The 12,190-nt window shown below is 45.8% G+C and overlaps 1 long non-coding RNA gene across 2 annotated transcripts; it reads right to left on the bottom strand.

Moving 5' to 3' along the window:
* Nucleotides 1-2,462: 2,462 nt before the first annotated feature.
* Nucleotides 2,463-3,629, bottom strand: LOC119280126. Of its 2 annotated transcripts, none has more exons than XR_005138068.1 (4): nucleotides 3,345-3,629; nucleotides 3,069-3,275; nucleotides 2,707-2,876; nucleotides 2,463-2,613 (listed from the first exon to the last, which is right to left on the bottom strand). It is a non-coding gene; the product is annotated as an uncharacterized LOC119280126 (long non-coding RNA). The 2 variants fall into 2 exon arrangements; XR_005138069.1 differs by having other exon boundaries at nucleotides 3,069-3,198.
* Between the last annotated feature and the right edge of the window lie 8,561 nt (nucleotides 3,630-12,190).

Raw genomic sequence — 12,190 nt, 5'->3', positions numbered from 1 at the left:
AGAAGTTAATAATCTTGTCGCCTTCAACTGGACGGAAATTCATGGCAGATGTAACCTTGAAATTTGCTATCATGTAGACTAAACCTTCTTGGATCAATGGCCTGAACTTGTTAACCATATGTGATGTAGGGTGGAACCCTATAGCGTCGATCTTTCACTTTTGAAGTGGATCCTACGGGGAATCACGAAGAACATGCGGAAGCACAAAGGGAAACACGGGGGAAAATGAGAGAGAATCACTCAACCAACAAGGAATCGATCACACAAGTGCTAGATCATCGAATACATAGAGCAACATATGATCCACAATCAACAAAGGGAAAGGATACAACGGAATCGTTCTTCTCCAAGAGGAGGCCTTGATGTTCTTCCCTAAAGAGGGGTCTTGAATCCGCTTGGGGATCTTCTCCGGAGAGGTCCTGATCTCCGAGGAGAAGTATCCAAGTGGATGAGCAAAGGCTCTCACACAAATATGAGCTAATCCAATGCTAAGTCTCAAAAGGAGGAGGAGGAGTCCTATTTATAGGCTAGGGGCGAAGGGGTACATGGGCTCAGCCCAACACGCGCACACAGGCGCTGGCCGGATGATCCGGGCTGGTCCGGATGATCCGGGTGGAGGCCCGGATGATCCAGAGACTCGGTTGGTGGAGGCGCAGGGCCGGATGTCCGGCTGGCGGTGCGGACGTCCGGGCAGGGTCCGGATGATCCGGGACGGGGTCCGGATGATCCGGCTTCAGGGGGGAGGCTTCTGTAGTCTTCGGTCGATTTAGCCGGATCGTTCGGGCCGGGGTCCGGATCGTCCGGGCTCTGTCCGGATCGTCCGGGCCGCCGTCCGGATCGTCCGGCCACCCTGGTCCTTGGTGCTTTTTCCTCTCCGTCTTCATGCATGTCTTCCGCTTCCGGTTCTCCTTGCTTCCTAGCTTCTTCACGGTGAACTCCTTGGTACCTGAGTATGCATAGCGTTTCCGTTTGAGGTAGTAACCATGTCTCATGTGAATCAAAAGGGAATTGTGAGAGGAGTGATGTCACCTCGATTTCAAGAGCTCTTGCACGTGCTCGAATCATGGGTCCTTGAGGGGTTGGATGTGTTGCTGTAGAGTCCATGGGGATGATGGGGTTTGGCAGGTGGAAGTGGTGGTGGTTGGGGTGGTGGAGGAGGACTGCAAAACTGCAGTTTCGGCAGAGGAAGCCGGATGATCCGGACCAGGAGCCGGATGATCCGGGTCAAGGTCCAGATGATCCGGGCAGGTCAATCTCGGTCGGGAACTGCTCGGGAAGAACTCGAAAACGGCGAGAAATTCGGCGATTCCGTGGATTTTGGATGGATTTCGAGGGGAAGATGGTGGGGAAAAGCAAGATCCATGAGTTACACACCGAATCCACGGATCAAAATCAACAAAACATCATCAAAACTAACAAATCACAAAAAAATTTGGAGTTATTTTTGGTGGGGATTTTCGGATTTAGGACGAAAACAACAAAATCAAGCTAGAAATCACGGGGTAGGGGCTCCAAAAACGTGATCAACCTGGCTCATGATACCATGATGATGTAGGGTGGAACCCTATAGCGTCGTCTTTCACGTTTGGAGTGGATCCTACGGGGAATCACGAAGAACACGCGGAAGCACAAAGGGAAACACGGGGGAAAACGAGAGAGAATCACTCAACCAACAAGGAATCAATCACACAAGTGCTAGATCATCGAATACATAGAGCAACATATGATCCACAATCAACAAAGGGAAAGGATACAACAGAATCGTTCTTCTCCAAGAGGAGGCCTTGATGTTCTTCCCTAAAGAGGGGTCTTGAATCCGCTTGGGGATCTTCTCCGGAGAGGTCCTGATCTCCGAGGAGAAGTATCCAAGTGGATGAGCAAAGGCTCTCACACAAATATGAGCTAATCCAATGCTAAGTCTCAAAAGGAGGAGGAGGAGTCCTATTTATAGGCTAGGGGCAAAGGGGTACATGGGCTCAGCCCAACACACGCACACAGGCGCTGGCCGGATGATCCGGGTCTGGAGCCGGATGATCCGGGCTGGTCCGGATGATCCGGGTGGAGGCCCGGATGATCCGGAGACTCGGCTGGTAGAGGCGCAGGGCCGGATGTCCGGCTGGCGGTCCGGACGTCCGAGCAGGGTCCGGATGATCCGGGACGGGGTCCGGATGATCCGGCTTCAGGGGGGAGGCTTCTGTAGTCTTCGGTCGATTTAGCCGGATCGTCCGGGCCGGGGTCCGGATCGTCTGGGCTCTGTCCGGATCGTCCGGGCCGCCGTCCGGATCGTCCGGCCACCCTGGTCCTTGGTGCTTTTTCCTCTCCGTCTTCATGCATGTCTTCCGCTTCCGGTTCTCCTTGCTTCCTAGCTTCTTCACGGTGAACTCCTTGGTACCTGAGTATGCATAGTGTTTCCGTTTGAGGTAGTAACCATGTCTCATGTGAATCGAAAGGGAATTGTGAGAGGAGTGATGTCACCTCGGTTTCAAGAGCTCTTGCACGTGCTCGAGTCATGGGTCCTTGAGGGGTTGGATGTGTTGCTGTAGAGTCCATGGGGATGATGGAAGGATGCTCCGCATCAATATGTTTTATTACCTTGGCATGTATCATAGTGCCCTGAAACATTATAATGCAGTGAGAAGATGCATTGGTATTTAAATCATAGTGACCTATTTATGTTGGAAAAAATCCTTTTACCAATAAACTAACCTGTTCATCAAGCAGTATCATGTCAAGGCTAATTAGTTCATTGTTATTGAGGTTAATGGCGTCCCATAGCCTAATTACTCCGACCTTCGCTTTCCAGGAATCCTTCCCATTGTTAATGGCATCGAGCATATCATATGCCATTGTTTCAATTGAAAACAAAAGAATTTGACCTATAAGCGAACACAATTTTGAAGATTAGAACTTGTTATAGTCTTAGCCAAATCAAAGACTTTATAATCGGAAGGAAAGATTAGTTTGTATTACATAGTAAGTGCAAAGCCTAACAATGTGATTGAACCAACAAAAAAAATAATCATCTAAAAATTGGGTGAAAAGCAACTGAACAGAGGCAACCGTCGCACCTAATAGGAGAATCTGAGCAATGACGATGCTGACAACGAATAGAGCCTCCTTGATTTGAGATGGTCTATGTTAGGTTGCATGCTTAATTTATAAGCTAGCCTTATGGGCTTAGTTCTGCCCCAAACCGATCTTCATGATGTATCCAAAGAGCATACGTGAGAAGATTAGATTTAAAATTGAATCCTTAGATTTTTTTTGAATCCAATCTAGCAAAAAAAATCAATGTGAGAAGGGGAACCTAATCCACATGAGGAAAATAATTTTAGTGCGATGACCTCGTTGAGCGCAGGAGATCCACGCCCTAACGTCCTTGCTGCAATTTGAGGTGAGGATAGAAGAGTCCTTGATGCAATTTGAGGTGAGGATAAAAGAGTCCTTGCTGCAATTTGAGGTGAGGAGAGAAGAGACCTGAGAGTTTGATAGAAAGAGATAGACGTGATTGAGAGAGGGATCCATGCCTAAATTTCTTGCTCCAATTTGAGAGATATGGATCTGGTCATCATGGGGAGATGCAGAGAGACCTGGGAGTTCGAGAGAGAGAGAGAGAGAGAGAGAGAGAGAGAGAGAGAGAGATAGATAGATGAGATTGAGAAAGAGATTACGATTGGTTCAGGTCTCTTTTTTTGTGAACGGGGGTCTTTTTTGGTAATGGAAGAGATGGTGGAGAGCGCTACGTGCCTTTTCTTGACTCAGAGCGCTATGGGCCTTTTCTTCTGACACAACCATCGAATGATGTTGGGCTTTGTGAATCAGTCTGTTTAATAAGCGAACTTAATTTTTTCAGCCACAAATTGTATGGGTTAATCTAGACTGTAATAACTCGGTCCCATCATTAGATGTAAGGCTCCTATTTTCTAATTAACGTGGGAATTATTAGGGAGTCTCTAATTGGTATAGAAAGGTATAGATAGATAGATAGATAGATGTGAATTATGCAATGCCATCTTGTTGCAAGACATTATATATGTGAATTATGCAATGCTATCTTGTTGCAAAGCATTATATATGTGAATTATGCAATGCCATGTTGTTTAGCCAAGCGTCATATATGTGAATTATATCATGTCGTCCTTTTTTGTATTTCTCATTGCTTTTGTCGACAATGTTTGTATATTCAACTGCTCTTCCAGTGCATCAGCCATTTGAATTTGTGATGGAGAAATCTAGAGTGAAAACAAGGTCTTCAGAGCAGACAATGCTACCTGCTGAAGCAGATGTGACGCCCCGAGACCGATGTGCGAGGTGTCTTCCTGTTATTCGATGTTGTTGCCATGTCATTTCCTTGCGTGTTGCATCTTGCCATGTCATCATGTGCATTGCATCATCATGTTTTCAAAAGTTGCATTAGTCCGGGTCTCCCAGTTCCGTCCGTTGTCCACTCTGAGCCCAGACACACTTGCACGCGTCCGCGGCATGTCCGAAATAGTATTTTATAAGTGGCCGGAAAATTTTCTCGGATTGGGTTGAAAGTTGGTGTGCGGTCTTATTATAGTGCAGATAGACCGACTGTCAAGTTTCATCGCATTCGGAGTTCGTTTGATATCCCAACCGTTAAACTATAGTGGCATTATAGCCAGTCTAACGTCGGACGTTTTCGGTCTCCGGAAACAGTTGCCGGGCTGCACTCCTCTCCTCTCATCTCAGCCCAACCTCTTTTTACAACTCACTTGCAGCCCACCTAAACCCTCCTTCGTTCCGGACCGTCAGATCGCGATCGGAGGCTCTGAAACGCTCCGAGAACCCCCTCAAAGCCCCCTAACCCTAGCACCTACCCTATATAAACACCCCTCCTTCCTAATTTGCCAGGCTAACCCTTCCCATACCTCCCTGCCGCCTCCCTCCTCAAATTCTGTGCCACCAGCCGCCTTCCCCCTCCAAATCCAGCGTCAGCCACCTCACCAGCGCCACTTGGCAGCGTCCCACTGGTGCCAATAAAGCTAGGCCATGTCGCCTCTACAGCGCCCCACTTCGCCCCGGCCCTCAGGGCCCATCTGAGACTGCCCGGGCCCGATCGCGCCGTTTCCCCGCAGCTGCCCCGCCCCCGAGCTCCGGATCGGGAGAGGAGCTCCCGACCCAGAGCCCTCGCAACCTCGCCACCGCCGAGCACCAACAGGACCCCCCCGGCCTCCTCCGCCATCTCCTGTCCAGCCTGCCTCGGCGACCGACCCGCAGGTCCACGCACCATCTCCCCGATGTCTCCTCCTCTCCTCCTTTCTCCCGTACTCTGCCTCTACTCTAAGACCTGCGCCGCCGCCATTTTGCAGGATCCACCACCGAGCTCATCGCCGGCCTTCCCGGCCTCGTCCGTCACCGGATCCAAACTCCCCACGGGCGGATCCACTCGTTCCCGTCCTTCCCCACTTTGCCCCATCGTCGTCGCTGCTGGATCCCCTTCGCCGGCGCGGCCGTCCCATCGCGAGCCGCCACCGTCTTCACAGCGGCCTCGCTCGGCCTCCTGTGCGGGGGAGAGGCCCGAGTCGCTGCTTCCCAGGGCCGACCCCGCGCTCATGGGCCGCGCCAAGGCCCAGCCACCGGCCCGCTGCTAGTTTTCCCCTGCAGGCCACCCTCTCCGTCCAACCGGCCCAAGGCCACTGTGAGCAGTGCTCCCAGCCCCTCCAGTTTCGGCCCATTTCATATTTTTTTTCTGCTTGGCGAATTTAGCTATTTTCCAGGGGATAACAGTTTTTTACAGAAAGGTCCCTAAACTTCATGCATATAATAACTTAATAACCGTGCATCAGTTTAAAATGATTTATATATGAAACTTGCTTAGAATTTTGTCTAGATTCATAATATCCAACTTTCATCTATGTTTGAAATGTTTAAAATGTTGTTTGGTTAAAATTGCTCCTATGCCATGCTAAAATGATTTATTTCATAACTAAATAACCGTAGCTCCAAACCTAACAAACTTTATATGTAAATGGGTTGGAAAAATGCCTAGTTTAACTTGGTGGCTTTACTTTGCATGTTTAACAACTCTAAAATTATGTTTAGGGCAGAACAGTACCAAACCTAATATATGCATATGAGGAGTTTCCAGACTTGTTGTTTTGTTGTTCCGGCCCCATTTAAACTTGCCTATATTAGATAGTTTCATCATGCTTCACCTCTTGCCATGCTAACAACATTTAATCTTGTTGGGTACATAAACGAGAGAGAACTAAATAAGTCATGTGGTGTTTTCTTCAATATGCAACTCCGTTGCATAATGAGCTCCACTTAATTTGTAGGATTGTTGGTGCACTTTGCCATGCCATGCCTCATTAAACCGGACATGCATCATACTTGTTTGTGCATCGTGCCATGCTTATGTGGTGGTTGTTTACTATGTTGTTTGCTTTCTTTCCGATGTACTTCTTCTCGGTAATTCGGTAACGTCGTGTTGTGAGGATCCGTTCGACTACGTCCGCTTGTCTTCTTCATGGACTCGTTCTTCTTCCTTGCGGGATCTCAGGCAAGATGACCATACCCTCGAAATCACTTCTATCTTTGTTTGCTAGATGCTCGCTCTTTTGCTATGCCTATGCTATGATACCTACCACTTGCTTATCATGCCTCCCATATTGTTAAGCCAAGCCTCTAACCCTCCTTGTCCTAGCAAACCGTTGTTTGTCTATGTTACCGCTTTGCTCAGCCCCTCTTATAGAGTTGCTAGTTGCAGGTGAAGATTGGAGTTTGTTCCTTGTTGGAACATGGATATTTTGTTGGGATATCACAATATCTCTTATTTAATTAATGCATCTATATACTTGGTAAAGGGTGGAAGGCTCGGCCTTATGCCTGGTGTTTTGTTCCACTCTTGCCGCCCTAGTTTCCGTCATATCGGTGTTATGTTCCTGGATTTTGCGTTCCTTACACGGTTGGTTATAATGGGAACCCCTTGACAATTTGCTTTGAATAAAACTCCTCCAGCAAGGCCCAACCTTGGTTTTACCATTCGCCACCTAGCCTTTTTCCCTTGGGAGTCGCGCATCCTGAGGGTCATCTTTATTTTAACCCCCCGAGCCAGTGCTTGTCTAAGTGTTGGTCCAAACTAGAGCCCCTTGCAGCGCCACCTCGGGGAAACTCGAGGGATGGTTTTAGTTGTACGGATTGCTTATCCGGTGTTGCCCTGGGAACGAGATATGTGCAGCTCCTATCAGGATGTCGGCGCATCGGGCGGTCTTGCTGGACTTGTTTTACCATTTGTCGAGGATGTCTTGTAACCGGGATGCCGAGTCTGGTCGGATTGTCTTGGGAGAATGAATATCCTTCGTTGACCATGAGAGCTTGTGATGGGCTAAGTTGGGACACCCCTGCAGGGATTTGAACTTTCGAAAGCCGTGCCCACGGTTATGGGCAGATGGGAATTTGTTAAGGTCCGGTTGTAGAAAACCTGAAGTTGATCTTAATTAAAATACATCAACCGCGTGTATAACCGTGATGGTCTCTTCTCGGCGGAGTCCGGGAAGTGAACACGGTGTTGGAATTATGCTTGAAGTAGGTTGTTTTAGGATCACTTCTTGATCATAGTTTCTCGACCGTGCTTTGCCTTCTCTTCTCGCTCTCATTTGCGTATGTTAGCCACCATATATGCTAGTTGCTTGCTACAGCTCCACCTCATACCTTTTACCCTACCTATAAGCTTAAATAGTCTTGATCGCGAGGGTGTGAGATTGCTGAGTCCCCGTGACTCACAGATACTTCCAAAACCAGTTTGCAGGTGCCGATGAAACCATGCAGGTGACGCAACCGAGCTCAAGGAGGAGCTCTATGAAGATCTTGTTCATTGTGTTGTTTCGTTTCTAGTTGATCAGTAGTGGAGCCCAGTTGGGACGATCGGGGATCTGTGTAGCATTTGGGGTAGTCTTCTTTTATTTTGGTTCCGTAGTCGGACCTTGAGTGTATTTGGATGAATGTAATGCTTTATTCATGTATTGTGTGAAGTGGCGATTGTAAGCCAACTATGTATCTCTTTCCCTTATGTATTACATGGGTTGTGTGAAGATTACCTCACTTGCGATATTGCTTTCAATGCAGTTATGCCTCTAAGTCATGCTTCGACACGTGGGAGATATAGCCGCATCGAAGGCGTTACAAGTTGGTAATCAGAGCCTTCCCCGACCTTAGGAGCCCCCTGCTTGATCGAATCGCTGGCGTTGTTGAGTCTAGAAAAATGTTTTGAGTCTTTTAGGATTATATATATCGGAGAGTAGGATTCTTTTTACTCCTCAGTCCCTTCGTCGCTCTGGTGAGGCATCCTGACGTAGAGTTTTGACTCTTCTCTCCTCAAATTTCACTAAAAAAATTTAGGATCTCGCGGGTATCTTGGAATCGTTCCGATGGTTTTGTGATGAGAACATTGTTCTTGGTGCCTCCTGACATTTAGGGGTTGTGGCAGTGTCCCGTGGATTTGAGCTCCGAGGTGTTGTCGTCACAATTTTATCGTTGCAATTCTGGAATACCTGAGTTTCGCCGACATTGAAAATCTCTTTTATGCAGTTGTTGGTGAGATAACCTCGACGCCACCCAGTACTGGGGCGGGAGTTCGGGAGTATCGCCATAACTTGTATAACGGATGCTTTTCGAAGGTCGAGGTAAACGGTTTCCGAAGGTTTCTTGGTTATGTGTTGAAGGATGGATACAGCTGGATGTAGGATTTGCTAGTTTTGGGTGAGATATTATGCTTCCCCTATATCCCCAACACCTGATTGCATAACCGGGAGAATTTCGGGATTTTATAAGTGGGAATTCAGCTCTTAGGATATCTTTCTAACAGATGTATGATATGAAATTGGGGTTCGACGTCTAGTGATCCGCCTATCCACGGTTGGTTTTACAGTGGTCTCGTTGTGTCTTAAAGAGTCCTTGGCTATGCCGACTCGGGGACGCTTCGTATGTCATGTGCATTGCCTTGTACATGATGGTGCTGTACGATCGAGCCCGTGTAGGCCCCACCACGAAAACTTCGGACGGGATCTCTATCATATGTTTGTTCCGACTTATTCTGCAAGCCAATCCTTTGTTTTGTTTTGAGTTGTGGTATTCGAGTTGCTTCGAAGTCAAGTATGGATTCCATACCTTTTCTAAGAGGTGTTTTCATACTCCTATGTGAATACTAATCCTTCTCGTTTATTGAGATTGTCATGTCAATCCTTTTCAACCGGTGTGTTTTCTCTTCAAGTAGATCCGTTCATTTTCAACATCTGCAAGATCCAATCTCAGTTTTCGTCAACGGTGTTGTTTAATCCGTCCCAAATTGCCTTTGTTTTCCCACCCTCCCACCTTTTTTTCTTCAAGGACTCAGATTTCTTAATCAAGTATCATCTTATTGATTGGAAGCCTCTCCATTCCCTTTTCCGTTAATGTTCTTATCCGGTGATTCTCTTGAAGATACTAACGGAGCTTAAGTTCATCATTCTTCGTTCTCTTTCTTCTCCGGTGGATCCAATTCAAGCTTTGGTGTTGATCATATCCTTTTTCCTTGTTTCAAATGTCTTCTCATGTCGGTGCACCTCTTAATCTTCCCCGCTTGCTATTCAATTGTTCCAGAGTGTTCAAGATATCTCAAAGATTCGTGTTTCCACTCTGCATTCGTTCAAGCTCTTTCGAGGTGGTTATATCATTCAAGCCATTTAATTCAACCGGCGCAATCTATATTTTAAATCATCAACGGTGTTTCTCTTGAGTGGGCCCTAACCCACAGGTCTTTTCCTAGGATCTTACCTGACTCTTCTTATTTTCCCAGAGCTATCCTAAATTCTTTTCAAAGTTTGACGTAAGAATGAATTATCATCAGTCTTATGTCCTTCTCCAAGATCTTTCACATTCTTTTCATCATTGGTTCAACCTTTCTATTCGTCATCCCGGAGTATCTCAACTATTCATGGTGGTGTTTCTCTTTGTCATTCTCAACACTTGTAGACCGAAGAAGATTTTCTATTAAATCTTGCTCCATTCTCTTCAAGATTCATGGTGCTAGCTTTATGCCATCCTCTCATAATTGTTTTCGATTGTGAGAATTCTTTTCACCCATCCGGAGCAATTCAGGAGTCTTTTCAGTTTGATTTCACGGAGCCCATCATCTCAAAAGATTTATTCATTCTCAGCTTTCAACTATTGTTCTCCATATCTTACTAGTGCATCATTCAAATATTCTCTAATCGGTTCGTGTTCTATTCGTTTCACCTGTATCTAAATTCCCTCAAGCACCTTCATTCATTTCATAATTCTTCCTGGTGTTTTCCTTATCTTTTCTTTGTTCATTTCCAATTCTTACCGTGTTCGTTCAAGATTTCTCTTCCTTCTTTTCATATCAATTTGTTCGTTGTTCCAACCCGACCGGTGATTCGCTGAAGACCTTTCCAAGTTGACGCTATATCTATCTTAATATTTTCTACGAGAACAAGTAGTATGTCAAATCCGTTGCTTGTCATCAATTTAATTGGTGAAGGATAAGCATAATGTAATTCTTATTCTTGTTTCATCGAGTGAATTCAATTCCTTATTCCGGAGGTTCATCATATCACATTCTCGGTTTGACATGCTTTATCTTTTCTTTTCCAGGAGTTCCAAGCTCTTGTAATTATATCTCCACGGAGATACATCTAATCATTGCAAGGCTTCAACCTTATTCTTTACATCCTCCATTTCGTTTGATCATTCTTTTATTACCGGAGTTCTTCATGGAGGTTCTACATGTTGGTTCATCAAGGACTTAATCCTTTCTCGGAGTGTTCATCAAGATTCTTTTCAGAGGAGCTCAAGCATTCTTCTTCTTGTAATTCGGAGTGCAATTCTTCTTCCGTATCATTGGAGGTGGTGTTATGTCATTCCTGATAATGTGAGTTCATGTTTCATGATTCACATGCTGTTAAGAATGAGGTATTTTAAATCCATCAACCTCTTCGTTGGAGTTATCTTGTGTCATGTTTCACCTAAAGCCTTCCCTAAGGATTGTTGCTAATTATGGTGCTTATAAATGACCCTAGTTCTTCATTTATCCTCCCGGTGAAATAGTTTCTTGTTCCCTTGTTGATATCAATCCAATCAAATCTTTTTCGTGAGTGGCAAGTTGTCACCTCATAATTTTGAGATGTATCCTACAAGTCCATATCAAGCTTATCCTTTTCGTTGCTAGTTTTCCAACAACTCCGTTTGACCCTTCTCCTAAGGATACCTTCTCAAGCTCTTTTGTGGCAGAAGTTGGCCTTTTCTTCTCCATTCTTTTATTTCAATTATCTATCTTCTATCCTTTCGTTCCGGAGGCATTGTGTTGTTGCTCTTTTCAACCCTTCTTCTTGTTCTTGTCAGGACCTTGTTCTTTTCATGCTTATCCATTTAACCAGAGTGTCGCGTCCTCTTTTCAAGTATCCTCTCATCTTGTCAAGATCATGTTCAACTCCTTCCTTTTCCAACCGGAGTGTTGTCGTATTTGATCTTTATCGTTCCGTGTGCTCCTTCTTTCAACCAGAGTGTTTGCATGTGCTTCTTGTCCATTGCAACCTTTATTCTTATGTCTTCAACCTACAAGGTTCTAGTATTGATCCTTGTTCCTCTTTTCTAACAGAGTGTTTTCAAATTCGTTCATCTTTGTTGTATTCTTTCTTTCAATGGCTTAACCTTTTCAAGGTTCTTTGGTTTCACTCATTTGTCAAAGAAGCAACTTGGTTTTACCATCCTCTTTCTCTTCCGTTTTCCCTCCGGTGCCATTCTAGATCTCGGGACGAGATCCTCTCGTAGTGGTGGAGTGTTGTGACGCCCCGAGACCGATGTGCCAGGTGTCTTCCTGTTATTTGCTGTTGTTGCCATGTCATTTCCTTGCGTGTTGCATCTTGCCATGTCATCATGTGCATTGCACCATCATGTTTTCAAAACTTGCATTAGTCCGGGTCTCCCAGTTCCGTCCGTTGTCTGTTCTGAGCCCAGACACACTTGCACGCGTCCGCGGCATGTCTGAAATAGTATTTTATAAGTGGCCGGAAAATGTTCTCGTATTGGGTTGAAAGTTGGCGTGCGGTCTTATTATAGTGTATATAGACCGTATGTCAAGTTTCATCGCATTCGGAGTTCATTTGATAGCCCAACCGTTAAACTATAGCGGCATTATAGTCGGTCTAACGTCGGACGTTTTCGGTCT

The sequence above is a fragment of the Triticum dicoccoides genome, chromosome 1A (genome assembly GCF_002162155.2).
Source record: "Triticum dicoccoides isolate Atlit2015 ecotype Zavitan chromosome 1A, WEW_v2.0, whole genome shotgun sequence".
In the NCBI taxonomy this organism is placed as follows: Eukaryota; Viridiplantae; Streptophyta; class Magnoliopsida; order Poales; family Poaceae; genus Triticum; species Triticum dicoccoides.
Note: the sequence above shows the minus strand (reverse complement) of the source record. Positions and strands in the feature narration are given on the sequence as shown.